Below are 17,233 nucleotides of genomic sequence, written 5' to 3'. Positions count from 1 at the left end.
TGGACTGTAGCCCCCAAGGCTCCTCTGTCCATGGGATTTCCCAGACAAGAATATGGGGATCTTCCCAACCCAGGTCTTCTGCAATGCAGGTGGATTCTTACCTGTCTGAGCCACCAGGGAATCAGCTATATGTATACATATATCTCCTCCCTCTTGGACCTCTCTCCACCCCCGATCCCACCACTCTGCCATCACAGAGCACCCAGCTGAGCTCCCTGCGCTATAAAGCAACTTCCCACTAGCAATCCATTTTACACATGGTGATATATATATGTCGATCCCAATCTCTCAATTCACCCCACCCTCATCTTCCCTCATTGTGTCCACTCGTCCATTATCCACATCTGTGATTCTAACAGGTGTCAGAATTGGGCTGATGCTGTTGGTCTGAGATCAAACGTGGACCACCACATTGGACAAGAAGCCAGCCACCTGCCCACCCTCCAGCCATCATATCTTTGGAATCAAGAATAAAAGTTCCAGAACTTCTTGGGAAAACAGGCTTGCAGGTTTCAGATCTGAGAGACTAAACACAATTCATCGTAGCTGCCTTGAGGCCCCCTGATGGCCCCCTCAGTTCAGTCTCCTTCCTGAACAGGAAAGAGCAATGTGGATTTCAAGGCCAGATCTGAGCAGGATGGCTTGGATAAAGATGGAAAATGCTCCCTCCAGGAACTGGTAGGTCAGACCTCCTCATCACCCACCTCGTCACAGCAGCTGCAGAGTGCCCACTGCCTGTGTTATGGTCAGGCATCTCTCTGTGGGTGCTGTCTAATCTCTTTGCGAGGCCCACTGCAGGGTGGAGCGGGCTGCCAAGCCAGGGTCCCTGACCTCGGGGCTCTGGATCTGGAGATGGAGCACAGAGTACAGAACAGGACTGTAGGTACTTCCAATGGGAAGGCAGATTTTGTCTTGGGTAGCACAGGGCTCCCTTTGGGATGAAGAGTCTAAAAAGACAGATGGCTGGTCTCTGAAAGTGAAGTTGTCCCAACACAACATTGTAAAGCAACTATACTCCAATAAGAATTTTCTTAACATGGCCATTATGAGCTGACAATGAGTTTGTGAAACTCACCATGTTTCCTCTCTGAGTAGGCATGTACGATGGTGGGCAAGGGAGACCCTAAAGAGAGAGAATACACCTGAATTTCAACAAGACACATGACAAGTCTTTCCTAACTTTCCTGTGGCTCAAACTGAAGTATGCTGATGAGTCGGATATCCAATACGAGATGGATTAGTGGCCAACTGAGTGATCAGACTGAGAAGTCATCGATTCGTGGATAAGCATCCATCTGTGGGGATTTTCCAATGATCTGATTCAACCAGGGATGATAATAACGAAGACTGCAGCTCTTCAGAACTGCAGTTGACAGAAACCTGGAAGACATCAAGTGTAGGGTGGCAGAGACGAGGTTTAGCTATACCACGCCTGGAAGATCTTACGTATCCTGCTCGATCCAGTTAAAGCTGTGCTTTCACAGCCAGACATGCTCACATGAATCACAAAGCTCAGCCCTGAAGCAGTGCTCTTCTGCAAGCCCACTCTTAACGAGGCAGAGAGGTTTCATTTCTTTAAGGAAAAACCAAAATCTTGCACCAATAATTGCACTGGCCCTCTATCCCCAAGACTGAAAAGCCCATTTCACACAGTTCTCCCATCTGTTCCTTTCATCACAAGCTTATAATAAAGGCTATTTTCAAGATCATTATTTTTTCCCTTGCCTTGAAGAGGAGGTGGAAGACAATCCTTTTATAGCCCTTGTGACAAGGATAAGAATGAAGGAAAAGCAAAGAATGATTTATGACATATAAAATATGCATTACAGGGACTTCCTTGGCAGTCCAGAGGTTAATAGTTCATCTTCCAATGCAGAGGGTACAGGTTCAATCCCTGGTAGGGGAGCTAAGATCCCACATGCCTTATGGCCAAAAAAAAAAACAAACCCCAAAACATAAAAATAGAAGCAATATTGTAACAAATTCAATAAAGACTTTAAAAGTGGTCCACATCAAATAAATAAACCTCTTGAAAAAATTTAAATAGATAAATAAAATGTGCATTACTTGGGATATCTGATGTATGGCTACAAAGCATATTTCAAGATATCATCACCCATGACACAGTGGGGAGAATAAAAATGTTGTGCCTGAGAAAGTCTACTTCTGATGATGGTGTAGCAGCTTGTACCAGTCTAATCCCCCCACCAGTAACAACTAGTAACTTTTAATGTTTCTTTTTTTTTTTCAATTTCTATGGAAGCATCAGAGAACTGCCAAAGCAGCTAGGACTTGAGGGGCTAAGATCCCGACAAGCATGAAAAAACACTGAAATTATCTCAGCATCCTGTGTGGCTTTTCTCTCCAAGGCAGCTGTGCACCCATAAATGGTTGAAAACTAGCAGAAAATGGTGGTTGCCAGGCAACAAGGCCAAGCAGAAAAGAAAGTGAAAGTCGCTCAGTCATGTCCAACTCTTTGAAACCCCATGGCCTGTAGCCTGCCAGGCTCTTCTGTTCACTGGGATTCTCCAGGCAAGAATACCTCAGTGGGTAGCCATTCCCCTCTCCAGGGACTCTTTCCAACTCAGGGATCAAACTCAGGTCTTCTACACTGCGGGCAAACTTTCTGCCATCTGAGCCACCAGAGAAGTCCTACTCCATGCTCTGTGGTGACCTGAGTGGGAAGGAAATCCAAAAGAGAAGGGATATATGCATCCATACAGCTGATTCACTTTGCTGTACAGCAGAAACTAATGCAATGCTGTCAAGCAACTATACCCCCCCAAAAAATTCATTAGGGGAAAAGAACTTGAGGTGCCAAATTCCTAGAGAGAAAGGAAACAAGACTCTGACATTTTATATTAGACAAGGGTGAAAGTTGAAACAATCTGAACAATAAATAAAACAGTACTGCATAATCCAAAGTATAAAATAAATATCCTTGAGTTCACACAATGTAAACAATAAACCAGAGAAAAGCTGAAAACCCCTGGGCAGAATTCCTCCATATATTTTGTGCAGACACTGCCCCCTCCTGGAGATGAGGCATAACTCCCAGGTGATCAAGGTTAATATTAACAGCGGTCAGTTGTACCCTGATTTAATAGAACAGCACTGCTCCCTATGCAGTCTCCTGACCCAAAGTTTATAAGCCCTGACTAACCAGAAGGAGAGTATCAGACAAATCTGAGCAGAAGGATAGTCTAAAATACCTGACGAGTACTTCTAAAAATTGTCAAAGTCATCATAAACAAGGAAAGCCTAAGAAGCTACCACAATCTAAAAGCACACTGCTATACTTATAATGGATAACCAACAAGGACCTACTGAATAGCACAGGGAACTCTGCTCAGTGTTATATGGAAGCCTGGATGGGAGGGAAGTTTGGGGGAGAGTGGATACATGTATATGTATGACTGAGTTTCTTCACTGTCCACCTGAAACTATCACAATATTGCTAATTGGCTATACTCCAATACAAAATTAAAAGTTCAAAAAAATAAAATAAAAACTAGATAATCAACAAGGACATACTGTAGAGCACAGGGAACTCTGCTCAATGTTATGTGGCAGCCTGGATGGGAGGGTAATCTGGGGAGAATGGATACACGCACATGTATAGCTAAGTGTCTTCACTATCCACCTGAAACCATCACAACATTGTTAATTAGCTATACTCCAGTACAAAATAAAAAGTTTTTTAAAAAGTACCTAAAGAGACATGAAGATTAAATTTAATTTGGTATCTTAAATAGAATAATAGAACAGAAAAAGGACAGTAGATAAAAATTAAGAAAAACTTAATGAACTATAAACTGTGGCTAATAATTATGTATTGATACTGTTTCTTTACTTGCTACAAATGCACCATGTGAATGTAAGATGTTAACAACAGGGAAAAGTCAGAATAGGATATATGGGAACTCTCTCTACTATCTTTTCTACTTCTCTGTAAATACAAAACTATTCTAAATTTAAAATTTTTACCTAAAAATGAAAGTTGGTGTGGTTGCATTAATATTCACAGTAAGAAAACAGGCATTATTAAAGGAAAAAACTTAAAAATCTTGATAAAAAAGGGCAACCTGCTAGGAATAAATTGTAAGTTTAAAATTTAACTGTATGCATACTAAGTTATATGCTCTCAAATTTTATAAAGGGAGGAAAAAACCAAACTCAAAAAGACAAATCTGAAATCACTATGGGATACTTTTTAATATACTTCTTTCAGTAAATGGTTTAAAATAAGCAAACAAAATTCAGAGTAGAATTAGATTTGAACACCATCAGTTCAGTTCAGTTGCTCAGTCATGTCTGACTCTTTGCAACCCCATGAACTCCAGCACGCCAGGCCTCCCTGGCCATCACCAACTCCTGGAGTTCACCCAAACTCATGTGCATCGAGTTGGTGATGCCATCCAGCCATCTCATCCTCTGTTGTCCCCTTCTCCTCCTGCCCCCAATCCCTCCCAGCATCAGAGTCTTTTCCAATGAGTCAACTCTTCGCATGAGGTGGCCAAAGTATTGGAGTTTCAGCTTTAGTATCAGTCCTTCCAAAGAACACCCACATTGTTGCCAAAAATGTCCTCATTAACAAATAAAACTTACTATAATGAGGAAATACATACAAATGCACATAGAAAATTATGTCAAAATTAATCACATGGTAGACAAGACTAAAATGAGTCTAAACAAATTTCAAAATGTTGAAATCACAAAGAATATGTTTCTGATTACAGTGTAATTACACCAGAAATAAATAAAAATATAACTAGAAAATATGCAGATATTTGGGGATGAACCACTTCAAAATAACCTATAAACAGAACAGAACATAATAGACAGAACACAGGGAATGGCTACCCACTCCAGTATTCTTGCCTGCAGAATCCTCTGGACAGAGAAGCCTGGTGGGCTACAGTTCACAGGGTTACAAAGAGTCGGGCATGAATGAGCAACTAACTAAAAAGAACATAAACACAAACCTTAAAAACATTTTGTACTGGTTAATAATGAAAATACCACATGTCAAAAAATAGTTACACACTCATATTCATAGCTGGACTATCCACAGTATTCAAAAGGTGGAAAGAACACCTGTCCATTGATGGATGAATGGACAAAGAAAATGTGGCATATCCTCACAATGGAATATTATTCAGCCTTTAAAAAGGAAGGAAATTCTGATCCAAGCTACAATATGGATCAATCTTGAGGACATCAGGCTAAATGAAATAAATCAATCACAAAAGGACACTTACTGTATGATTCCACTCATAGGAGGTTTCTAAAATAGTCATATTCATAGAAACACAAAGTAGAACAGTGGTTGCCAGTGACTGGGAGTAAGAGGGAAAAGGGGGAGTTATTTTTTAACAGGTACAGTGTTTCAGATCTGCAGGAAGAAAAAGTCCTGGAGATAAAGTTTTCCAACAATGTGAATATAGTTTACCTTATTGAACTGTACACTTAAAATTTTTTTAAGATGGTAAATTTTAATGTTTTGTGTTTTACCACAATTAAAAAAAAATAGATTACTGTTAAAGGAGGCCTATAAGGGAATGTATAATCTTAAATTCCTTTATTAGAAAACAAAAAACACTGAAAAAATAAATAATCTGGGTATCCATTTACTAGGCTTCCCAGGTGGTGCAGTGGTAAAGAATCTTCCTGCCAGTGAAGGAGATGCAAGAGACACGAGTTCGATCCCCAGGTCAGGAAGATTCCCCTGGAGAACGAAATGGCAACCCACTTCAATATTCCTGCCTGGAAAATCCTATGGACAGGGAAGCCTGGTGGGCTATAGTTCATGGGCCACAAAGAGTCGGATGCAACTGAGCAACTGAGCACACAGGCACTTTGAAAAGACCAACAAATTAAACCTCAAATAAAGGTAAAGGAAGAAAATGAATGTAGGGCAGGTAAAAAATAAAATAGAAAATAAATGTGCCACAGAGAAAAATCAACCAAGCCCACATGATGACTTTTGAGTGGGGAGATTAAATATATAAAGCCTTAGCAAGACTGATAAAAGGTGAGAGAGAGGGAAAGTACACAAATTACAGTATCAGGAAAGAAAAGGTAGATACTTATAAAATATAATAATGGATATTATGAACAACTTAATGTAAGGCCAGACCCAGGGGCCATGATGGGCCGCCCCTCCTCTCCCTCCCGCCGGCGGGGGAGGTACTTAACGGAAGTAACCTCCCAGATCCCGGGGGCCAATGACAGCACACTTCGCCAGCTAAAGCCGCCCCACCCCAGCCACATAGAAGGACCTGTCAGCCCGCGACGCCTTGGCCTGGCGACCTATCCTAACCCCCCGTCCATCTAGCCTGACCATCCCTCGCAACAAACATATAAAAACCACCCCCAACACGGTCTGGGCGCGGAGGTCCTCGACCTGCCTCGTTCGGTCCGGGAACCCCGCCCGGGAGTGCTTCGCCATTAAAGCCTGTTAGACACTCTTTTGGTGTCCTGGTCATCTTTACCTAACATTTGGCGTCGGTACAGCATGGGACTCTTAATCCCAGGGTCGTGGGTTCGAGCCCCACGTTGGGCGCCAAATGTAGGTAAAGACGACCAGGACACCAAAAGAGTGTCTGCTGCTGCTGCTGCTGCTGCTGCTGCTGCTAAGTCGCCTCAGTCGTATCCAACTCTGTGCGACCCCACAGACGGCAGCCCACCAGGCTCCCCCGTCCCTGGGATTCTCCAGGCAAGAATACTGGAGTGGGTTGCCATTTCCTTCTCCAATGCATGAAAGTGAAAAGTGAAAGTGAAGTCGCTCAGTCGTGCCCGACTCTTAGCGACCCCATGAACTGCAGCCCACCAGGCTCCTCCATCCATGGGATTTTCCAGGCAAGAGTACTGGAGTGCCATTGCATTCTCCAAAAGAGTATCTAACAGGCTTTAATGGGGAAGCACTCCCGAGCGGGGTTCCCGGACCCAAAGGAGGCAGGTAGAGGAAGTCCACGCCCAGACCGTGTTGGGGGTGGTTTTTATACGTTTGTTGCGAGGGATGGTCAGGCTAGATGGAAGGGTTCCAATAGGTCGCCAGGCCAAGGCGTCGCAGGCTGACAGATCCTTCTATGTGGCTGGGGTGGGGCAGCTTTAGCTGGGGAAGTTGTTGTCATTCCTCCCTGGGATCTGGGAGGTTCCTTCCTTTAGGGACCTCCCCCGCCGGCGGGAAGGAGAGGAGGGGCCGCCCATCATGGCCTCCGGGGTGTGGCCTTAAACTTAACACTATTAGTTGCGACAATTTTTAGGAAACGAACAAGTTACTGAAACAAAACTTAGCAAATCTGACACTAAAAGAAACAAAAATCCAAATGGTCCAGTATTTACTAAAGGTAAGAGAGAAAAGGTGAGACAGAGGGAAAGTACACAAATTACAGTATCAGGAAAGAAAGGTGGATACCGTTAAAATATAATAATGGATATTATGAACAACTTAACACTAATAGTTGTGACAATTTTTAGGAAATGAACAAGTTACTGAAACAAAACTTAGCAAATCTGACACTAGAAGAAACAAAAATCCAAATGGTCCAGTATTTACTAAAGAAATTGAATCTGCAATTTAAAATCCTCTTTCCTCTTATCAAATAACTTCAGATCCCAGTGGATTCCCAATTGAATTCTTCCAACAGTCACAAAAACAAACAACAACAAAATACCAGTATTACCCAAAATCTTTCAGGGAACATAAAAGAATATACACTTCCCAACTCACTTTAAATGGCCACCATGACCTTGATCCCCAAATCTGAACTTGATGTTATATGAATACAAAATGAAAGGCAAGTCACTTTGAAACAGTTTACAAAGAAACAATAAAAAAACTGTCAAATCAGTTTATATACAAAAATTATAAGTCACAATTCAGTTGCATTTAGTCCAGAATGCAATGTTTAATATTCAAAAATCAATCACATAACTGAACACTGACACCACACACATATCAAGAAGGTGTGAACTCAGAGAACTCAAACAGTGGCTCTGTCTCAACCTAGAAGGATGGGGTGGGGAGGGAGATAGGAGGGAGGTTCAAGAGAGAGGGGACATATGTACACCTATGGCTGATTCATGTTGATATTTGACAGAAAACAACAAAATGCTGTAAAGCAATTATCCTTCCATTAAAAAGTAAATAAAATTTAAAAAAAAAAGGTGTGAACTAAAAACAGTTGCACACACACCTATATACACATACACACACACACACGCTCCATCCTGGTAAAACTACCCTAGACAGCAGCTGGGCCAGACTGGAAGAAGGACAGAGACAGTGACAATGACATTGCGGGGGATGAGCAAGAGGCTGAAAACCAAGTCCCAGAGAGGTGGGGGCGGAAACTCAGAGCATGAATTGTGGGGAGAATCTATACGCGCCAATGTCTCCACGACCGGGCCTGTTCAGTGAGTGAGCGTTTACTAGCTACATGCTGTGTTCTTTCTCGCTTTTGTTTTCTAAACTGTGGTTAAATAAACACAACATAAACCTTACCATCCAGACCACTGTCAAGGGCACAGTGCCATCGAGTGCATTCACACCATTGTGCAACCACCACCCCATGCATCCCCCGAGCTCCCTTCATCTTGTACAAATGAACCCTGTACCCATTAAGCTTCCCCCCTGCCCTGTCCCAAGTCCTTTACAGGATGAGAAAACAAAAATGCTTCAGGGGGCAAAGCAACTTTCCATCAGAGCAGGGCTGGGCCCCAGGATCTCTCTGGGCCCCCTCCCTCCTAGGAGCACTAACTGTGATCTTGGGGAACCATAGCTGCAGGTGGTGGGTGCCTCGGAACCCACCCAGGAGGCCTGCTGCTGGCTCCCCTCATGACGCCATTCCCGGCAGAGCCAGCTCAGCCCGAGTGTCTAAGACCTCATGTCCATGAGCCATCTTCCTCTCTGGAAAGCAGGAATCAAGACCTCCACTTACAGAACTGAAGAAACTCTGATTAAGCCTACTTCTATGTCTGCCTGGCACAGAGCTATGCCCAGGAGAGGAGTGCACTGGCTGCTTCTGGACCAGCCGAGGGGAGGGGGTTGGAAGAAGCAGCAGAGAGAAGGGGAATCACAAGCAAGGGGGCTGCTCCCAGGCTGCTCTGTGCCCGCATAGGATCTCACAGAGGAGCAGAGGCCATGGGGGCTTCCAGAGCCCAACAGACTCCTTGCAGTTAACATGGGCACAGCTGGAATGCTGCAAACTCCAGCCCAATCTACAACCACCCCCTCAACCCTCACAGAAGCTTGAGAGAAGGAGAGGAAATCAGGATTTATCCCTAAGCTAACCAGTCTGCATAGCTGATAGATTTTTCTAAAGTGCAACCTCCCGGTCTCCCAGGCAAGAGTTAATTTTCTTTGGCAAGGGACAGGTCTCAGGCTGGCAAGCTTCGCAGCGCTCCCACCACGCGATGCCTCTGCTTGGCTGCAGGACCCGAAGTGGGGCTGGCAAGACTGGGTATCGACAAACAAAAAACAGACACACTTCCCAAAGAGCGTCGCTCTTCCTCAGCCAGGACTTGGGGAGGTCGCACAGATACGCAGGCATCTTCATGGCTGAAAATAATACTGGCGGTCATCTCTGGGGACGACTCTCACAAGCAACCCAAGGTGAGTCACAGCACTGTCCCAAAGTGCCCTGGCCACGCCTGGAGACATTCATTCAAAAGAGGAACGCAGGTGCTGGATGTATTTGCATCTCAGGTATTCCTTTCTGATGTCTTGGGCTTGGCTCTACTTCCCAGAGAGAGACAAGATCACACCTAGAAACCCCTGGATTCTCTCCTCACCAGTCCCTTATCCCTCCACCCTCCTCGCTGCGTCCTTACACCCACCACTTCATCCCTGGACCACACTGAACATAATCTTCCATCCTCACTGAAGAATATCTTGTTCCCACTGTTCACACTCTCCTCTCCCGGGCTTCTTGGGCAGTTTCCATGCAGAAGAAAAAGCCTACATTCACTGTGTCTTTTATAATCCTTCTCGGTCTCTGGGCAGCCATCACCAAGCCACAGCCAGAGAGTCCCGAGCCCCCTCTTTCCCCCTGGTTTCCTTGCACTTTCTGGCTGGTCCCCTCAGGCTCACACTGAGTCTACCCCCACTCGTGGCCTGACTCTCTGCTTCCATCCACGTGTCAAAAACTCCCCCATCCTTCCTGAAGCTGGAATCCAACAATCCTTTCCCACCTCCAAGGTGACCTGCTTTCCCTCGAGGTCCCACCTCCTGCCCTCACTGACCACTCTTTCCCCAGAACCCTCCGCATACTCCTCCCCAAGAGGTTCCCCTCGGGCCCTTCCTCCACCCCACAGCCTTTCTTTCGGCCACATCGTCTCCCCCCGGGGCCACAAGAGGCGTCTGTAGGGCCAGTTCACCCTGGCTCCTGTCTTCCACACTCATCCCAAGCGTTGGCCCCTGGTGAAACCCTGCCAGGTTCCATGTCCATCTAAATAGGGCGGTCTGCCCTGCTATCTCACCTTCCTGCTTCTCCGTCCTTGTCAGGCCAGGTTCTGCCCCACCTCCCTCCCTCTCTGTCCCAGGAATGTGCTCTCACCCTTCAAGATGAGCAGCCAAGAGGCACTTCCTCCTGCACAACCAGCTACACTGACTGGTCACCTCCCCCGGGGTCCCCTCTTCACCTCCCTAACACAAAGGTACGTGGCCACCAGAGCACCAGACACATCCCCCAGCAGCTGATCACCAGAGTGCAGGGGCTCCCTTTGCCTCTCCCAGGAGGACCTCCCTGGGAGCTGAGTCCCAGCTCTGAACCCTGAGGCCAGGACATGGTCAATGACATGGCCTTCCCTGGAAGTGAGGGTCTCTGCCACAGAGGGGCCCAGGCAGGAGGGGGGAGGCACATCCAAGAACTACTCTTCATCTTGACAGCCCCCCTGAAGGGCTGGCATGCCATCCCCACATTTCCCTGCACATGTGTACACAACTGAAGGACCATACATGATGGTCTCAGGTGAGTCTGTGGCAACCACAACTATATGAAAACACAGCTCTTTGGAGGACAACCTGCCCCACGGGAAGACCCCAGCAGTGTTGTTTGGAGAGACTGAAGGCTTGGCTCCATAAACATACACACCCTGGGGACTTCCCTGGTGATCTAGTGGTTAAGAGTCCTCCTTCCTGTGCAGGGGACAAGGGTTCGATCCCTGGTCAGGGAACTAAGATCCCACATGCCACGGGGCATCTAAGCCCTTGTGACACAATTAGAGAGCCCGTGTGCTCCAGAGCCTGTACACCACAAAAACAGAAGCCTGCAAATAGAGAAAGCCTGTTTACTGCAATTAAGACCCACCATAAACAAAATTTTAAAAATATAAAATAAAAAAACTTAAAAGGAAATTAAAACAAAAACCAAACAATATATAAGTTATCAAGCAGTCTGAGCCCAAGCTAGGGTGTTAGAATTGTTCTGACTTTAAATAGCATTTTCTGGTGGATCTAGGAGTGCAAGTGGTATAAATAAGTTTGGAAAATGATGCATTAGGCAGAATTTAATGAGTTGCTTTCTTGCAAGACTAGTCAAGGCTTTTAATATGGCTCTCTGGGACCCGGGGCAGGGGCGGGGTGGGGGTGGGGGTATGGTACACACAGTGTGTCCCCAGTCAGATCTGAACATAGGCCACTATTTTGGGGACCATCTCCTGGGACTCCACTGAACACAGTTAAAGAAGGCCAGTGCAAACACTCATGTAATTAATTAGAAGTGCATATAATTAGCTACATCTGAACATCATTAATAAAACTTACATAGAGAAATGGCTAACTTCCTATCATTTAATCACATAAATTATGCTGGGCTCTGAGTAGCGGCTCAGAGTGCTATTTTCTTGAAACATTTTCCATCTTTAAAGAAAAAGGTGTTGATGAATTTTTTTCTCTCCTAACATGCAACTTAAAAAAAAGAAAAGTTGGTGTCAGAGCAGGCGTGTCAAGTGCTTGAGAACACACACACCAAGGCGGGGAAGCAATCGTAGCGGCTGCTCTCTGCCTCCTCTGAGAAGGAAGTGGCAGCAAGGGGAGCTTTCATGGGTTATGCCCTCACCATTTGTCATGTGGTTCTTTCTCAGGACTACGCCCCCGAGTTATGAGTCCTCACTGAACAGATGAGGACAATGAGCTTCTAAAAGTGTCAGAAACCAGAGCTACATGCAATCACAGACTTCTTGACCATCTATGATCCACGAGGAATTGGGGTGGACATTGCGAAGGGTCAGACCAAGGGTTACTCTCTGTGTTGAACAAGCCCACAGAGAGACCAGCGGTCAGGCAGTAAAGCACAAGGCAGGCTTCAGTGTGGCTTAGGACTTCCCTGGTGGGCCAGTGGTTAAGAATTTGCCTGCCAATGCAGGAGACACTGGTTTGATCCCTGGCCTGGGAAGATCCCACATGCCTCAGAGCAACTAAGCTCGTGCACCACTACTCTTGAGCCTGTGCTCTAGAGCCTGGGAACTGCAACTACTGAAGCCCAAAAGCCTAGAGCTTATGCTCTGCAACGAGCAGCCACCACAATGAGAAGCCCTCACACCACAACGCGAAAGTAGCCCCTACTTGCCTCGACTAGAGAAAGTCCCCTCAACAACCAAGACCCGGTGCAGCCAAAAATAAAACAAATAAGTAAAGAAAAATTAAAAAAACCTTTAGTGCCAATTCTCTTAAAGACGTTGCTAATATTAATGGTCTTTTCTGATGGACCTGTGCACACGTCTGTCTTACCTTTTCCTACCGCAAGGGCCTGTTGTATAAGTGTCATAGGAATAGTGAGGCCCAGAATGTAATTCTCCAGGGGAAAAAAAATAGAACACAGCCCCCAACTTCTATTTGAGTGGAAGCACATTCACAAAGATATCTGTGAAAAGACAGCAGGCATGCTCTGAGAAGTTGTATTCTAAAGTTACAGACAGGATGTTTCCCTTGCAGTTGAAAAGTAAATACACCCAAGTCTCTTCTCTCTGCAGATCTCCTCCCAGAGATTCATTCTGGTGTAACTATCAGTTAAAAATATCCATCTTGTTGTACTTTTCTCTTGAAGAAGAAAGATACTTTTCTGTAAAGAACACTAATCAGTGTATTCACTTAAATGACTGTCCTGCACACTGCAGGTGGGGGAATGCAATCACTAAGGGAGCTCAGCTTCTTGTCAATTGTCTTATCATTGATACTCTAATGATATTTCAAGATACAATAATATTCCACTAGGTCTTTTATTTTCTTCAGTTCTTCGGAGCTCAGAAGGCTGAGCATCGAAGAACTGATGCTTTCGGACTGTGATGCTGGAGAAGACTCTTGAGAGTCCCTTGGACAGCAAGGAGATCAAACCAGTCAATCCTACAGGAAATTTGTCCTAAATATTCATTGGAAGGACTGATGCTGAAGCTCCAATACATCGGCCACCTGATTTGAAGAGCCAACTCATTGCAAAAGACCCTGATGCTGGGAAAGATAGAAGGCAGGAGGAGAAGGGGGTGACAGAGGATGAGATGGTTGGATGGCATCATGGACTCAGTGGACATAAATTTGAGCAAACTCTGGGAGATGGTGAAGGACAGAGGAGCCTGGTGGACTACAATCCATGGGGTCACAAAGAGTCAGACACAGCTGAGGGACTAACACTTTCATACTTCACACACAGACCTAGCTACCCAGGAAGTGAAGAACCGGACAGCTGTACAGCTCCACCTGCAGCAACCCTCCAGTAAAACGATTCGGTTTCACACAGGTCAGAAGCCAAACCCCACACACACAATGCAAGGTAACCTCTCAATTCTTACCAAAAACAAGCGGTTTGGTAAGGTCCTGAAAACCCTCCTGGTGATGCAATCTTTCTGGAATAAAACAGAAGAAAAAAGAGGAAATTACTTTGGTTTCAGAAATGACATGGGTGCCCCTACAGAGAGCTCCTTTGGGTATAGAAATTTAAATGAGTGAGAGGCTTTGAATACCTGGGAAAGTGAACTGATTCTAATTCTAATGAGATGATCAGAAATCACCCTGAAACAAATAATTAAAATGTTTCTTTGGCCATTCATCACATGATCATTGCCTTAACATCGTGTTGGACAAATAAAGCGATGGCTTATGTATCGCTCTGGCTGGAGAGGCTGTCAGCATTTCAATGAAGCTCCTCAAAGCCCTCATGAATATGTATTTTCCCACAACAAAGCTTGACCCCACTAGTTGGCAGAAGCAGTATTCTGGGACACTGTCAGAAGAGGTGGGTGTGCAAGTGGGGGCTGGAGGGGGATGAAAGGAGATTAAAGGAATGAGAGAGAAGGCAGGCCACCTCTCCTCTCCCCTGCCCGCTTCCCAGCCCACCCTTCCTCCTAGGCAGCATAGTTTCAGGAAAAGAACAGGAAAGAGGACTTTAGGCTTCATGGTCTCCTTTAACAGAGGGCACTTCGCAAGTGCGAGCTGGAGAAGAAAGCCAAAGAGTCAAAGTCGTCAGGACCGCCAGGCCATGGGTTGGATGGGCGTTCATGTGGGGCAGGAGATGACCGTGGATGGGGAGCTGGGGGTGGGGCAAGAGGACGGGTTTCCTGGTCTGAAATGTCACATCCAAATGCCTTTTCTCCCTCTCATTTGGCTGAAGACAGAGTAAGTAATAAAGGAATTTCTTTGTTCCTTCCAAAACCATGGCAATGGCGGCTTCCTCCCCGGCACCCCACCTCCTGGTAGCATCTCGTGAACAGCTGTGCTGGTCAGGGAGTCTACCTTCACCCTGGCCCCAGGTCTGCAGTCAGGGGATGGTGTCCTTTGGGGAAAACAGGAGGTCTGGCCAATGGCTAACTGGGGATTCTGGGGGTCACCCAAAATTGGTCCAGTGCAGATGCCTTGGTCTAGATGTAAAAGAAAATGATGGGCCAGCCCTGAGATGGTTGCAGATGCTCCAGCTGTGACCAAGATCCACAATGTGACCAAGCCACACGGTGATCAAGTCACATGACCATAAGCTGCTAGCCTCCACTCTGTGCATGCATCCATGCTAAATCGCTTCAGTCATGTCTGACTCTTTGCAATCCCATGAACTGTAGCCAGCCAGGCTCCTCCATCCATGGAACTCTTCAGGCAAGAATACTGGAGTGGGTTGCCATGCCCTCCTCCAGGGAATCAACCTGACCCAGGGATCGAACCTGTGTCCCTTACATCTTCTGCATTGGCAGGCGGGTTCTTTACCACTAGCACCCCCTGGGAAGCAAGGATGTTTGCCTCCCTCGTCTGTTTCTTTCCAAGGGCAAGTGCTTCTGCTGCCTCTCAAGTTCCTTCATAGTGTCAGCCTCAGCTCCATCATGTGTAAAATAGGGGCAGTGGGAACCACCTTACAGGAGGGATGAAGGTGAAACCCCACAAAACTTGGAGAACACCACCTGGGGCCACGGCAGCCTCAACAGCTTGCTCTTCCTTCTGCCAACCCCACCATCCAACCCCTCCAGGAGGAAGTGACTTGGTGGTTAGTGCTCGTACTAAAGGTCATGTCCAGGGACTTCCCTGGTGGTCCAGCGGTTAAGACTACACTCTCCCAACACAGGGGCCCTGTGTTCAATCCCTGGCCAGAGAACTAAGATCCCATGTGATGCATGGTACAGCCAGAAAAAAAAAATCACTATATATTATGGCCAGCAGCAAGAATCCTCCCTGGGAGTCAAGAGAGGGGCCTCAATTCCTTGGTGTGTTCCAGGTTTGCTCTGTGACCTCAAGCAGGTCACTCAGAAAGGTCGCGGTCCTCCCTGGGCATCCCCCACCCCAGCTCTGGGCAGTTGTGACCAAGGAGGGCAAAGAAGGGTCAAGAAGCCTCCAGCATAGGCTGGAGTCCCCTGCACCCATCCCTCCCTCCCTTCCCTCCTCCAGCCACCACCATCCCTGACACCACTGGCTGTGGAAGGGCCCCTCACCCAGAAATCCAGCATCTCCCATCCCTCCAGGCCCAGAAGTGCCTGGGGGATCCCAGAGCCCAGCTCTCCCTCCACTGCACCCCTGCCTCCCACCTGTGAGTCCTCAAAAGAGCAGTGTCATCCACCTGTAGTCTGAGCACCCCACCTGCTCCCCAATGTTCCCTACAAAGACACCCAACCGTCAAAGCACTTTGGAAGGACAGCCAGTGGCACCCGGCTCCTTACGTAAGGAAGCAGGCCCACATCTTAGCTCAATTTAGCATCCGGTTTTAACTGTCTATTTATAGGCCTCACGCGAGCACCCCTTGTGGATGGTGGGGTGTCAGGGCTCTGGGCTCCTGGCCACTGCTATTCATTAGCATTCCTTTCGTGTTTGTCTTCTCTCATTTTCCCAGCAGCATTGTAACTTAGCAGCAAGGTCACCTACAGCCTGGACCCAGTGCCACTTCTCATCTTCTCTAAAGAAAATACGAATTTTCTTTCCCCTGTGGCAGTGCCCTCTTCCCACCCTCTGGGGGCCCCTGGCTTGTGCCGGCTATAACAGAGCTGTGTTATTTTCATGACCTGCGTCTCCCGATAGACGGCTCATCTCAAAGACAAGTCCAGCAAAGTCGTGGGTGGGGGCATCCAGGAAGGCCTCAGGCATCCACTGTCACCTCCCTGGTTTGCTCTTAGTTCACCCATCACCTGGCCAGGCACAGTAGCCAGAATGAACCCAGAGGTTTGGAACATTCAGGCTCTCCTCAGCCATGTATGTATGAGCCGGCCACTCCTCCTTGTACCAAACACATGTCCCAGGTCTCTACTCATCCCCTCGAGATGCAGCCAGCGTGGGCCACCTGCTCTGTCCCTTTGGGTCATGTGTGATTGGACAGAAATACCAGAATCTGCTCTTTTGGTAACTTACAGCCAATCCTGGAATAACCCCCTCATCCTCTCATGCCATCAACCTCCAGGCTGGGAACTCAGGACACAGATTAAAACACGCAGCCACTCACTGTCTACATGGTCAGTTAAGGCACAGGCTGGTGGGTTTTTAGGTCATCCTGAGCCCAGCTTCCCTGGTGAGACTGGAGACAGGAAGTCCCAGGAGACCAGGAGACTCTGTGGAGACACTTCCTGTCCACATCTTGATGACTGGATCCTCTGGGGCTGGGCCCCCCGCCCTCGGAACCAGTGCAAAAGGAAAGGCAGGCCCTCTACCCACCAGCTCTAAGCTCACAGCAGAATTCAGGCATAGACAACACTGCCAACCAAAGCCCTTCAGCCGCCTGACTTCAAACACCATGAGATTTGATCCTCCCGTGAATACTGGGGCTGCAGC

General features: G+C 46.8%; 1 protein-coding gene across 2 annotated transcripts in view; it reads right to left on the bottom strand.

The window, feature by feature from the left end:
* Window positions 1-17,233, bottom strand: part of APBA2 (amyloid beta precursor protein binding family A member 2) — a 129,805-nt gene that overhangs the window by 45,489 nt on the left and 67,083 nt on the right. For both annotated transcript variants that reach the window (XM_069559296.1, XM_069559297.1), the window contains exon 2: window positions 13,792-13,845. The gene's annotated coding sequence lies outside the window, so the exon portion shown is untranslated. The remainder of the gene's footprint in view (window positions 1-13,791; window positions 13,846-17,233) is intronic.

Source organism: Ovis canadensis, chromosome 18 (genome assembly GCF_042477335.2).
Source record: "Ovis canadensis isolate MfBH-ARS-UI-01 breed Bighorn chromosome 18, ARS-UI_OviCan_v2, whole genome shotgun sequence".
NCBI lineage: Eukaryota > Metazoa > Chordata > Mammalia > Artiodactyla > Bovidae > Ovis > Ovis canadensis.
This window is presented reverse-complemented; position numbering and strand designations above follow the sequence as displayed.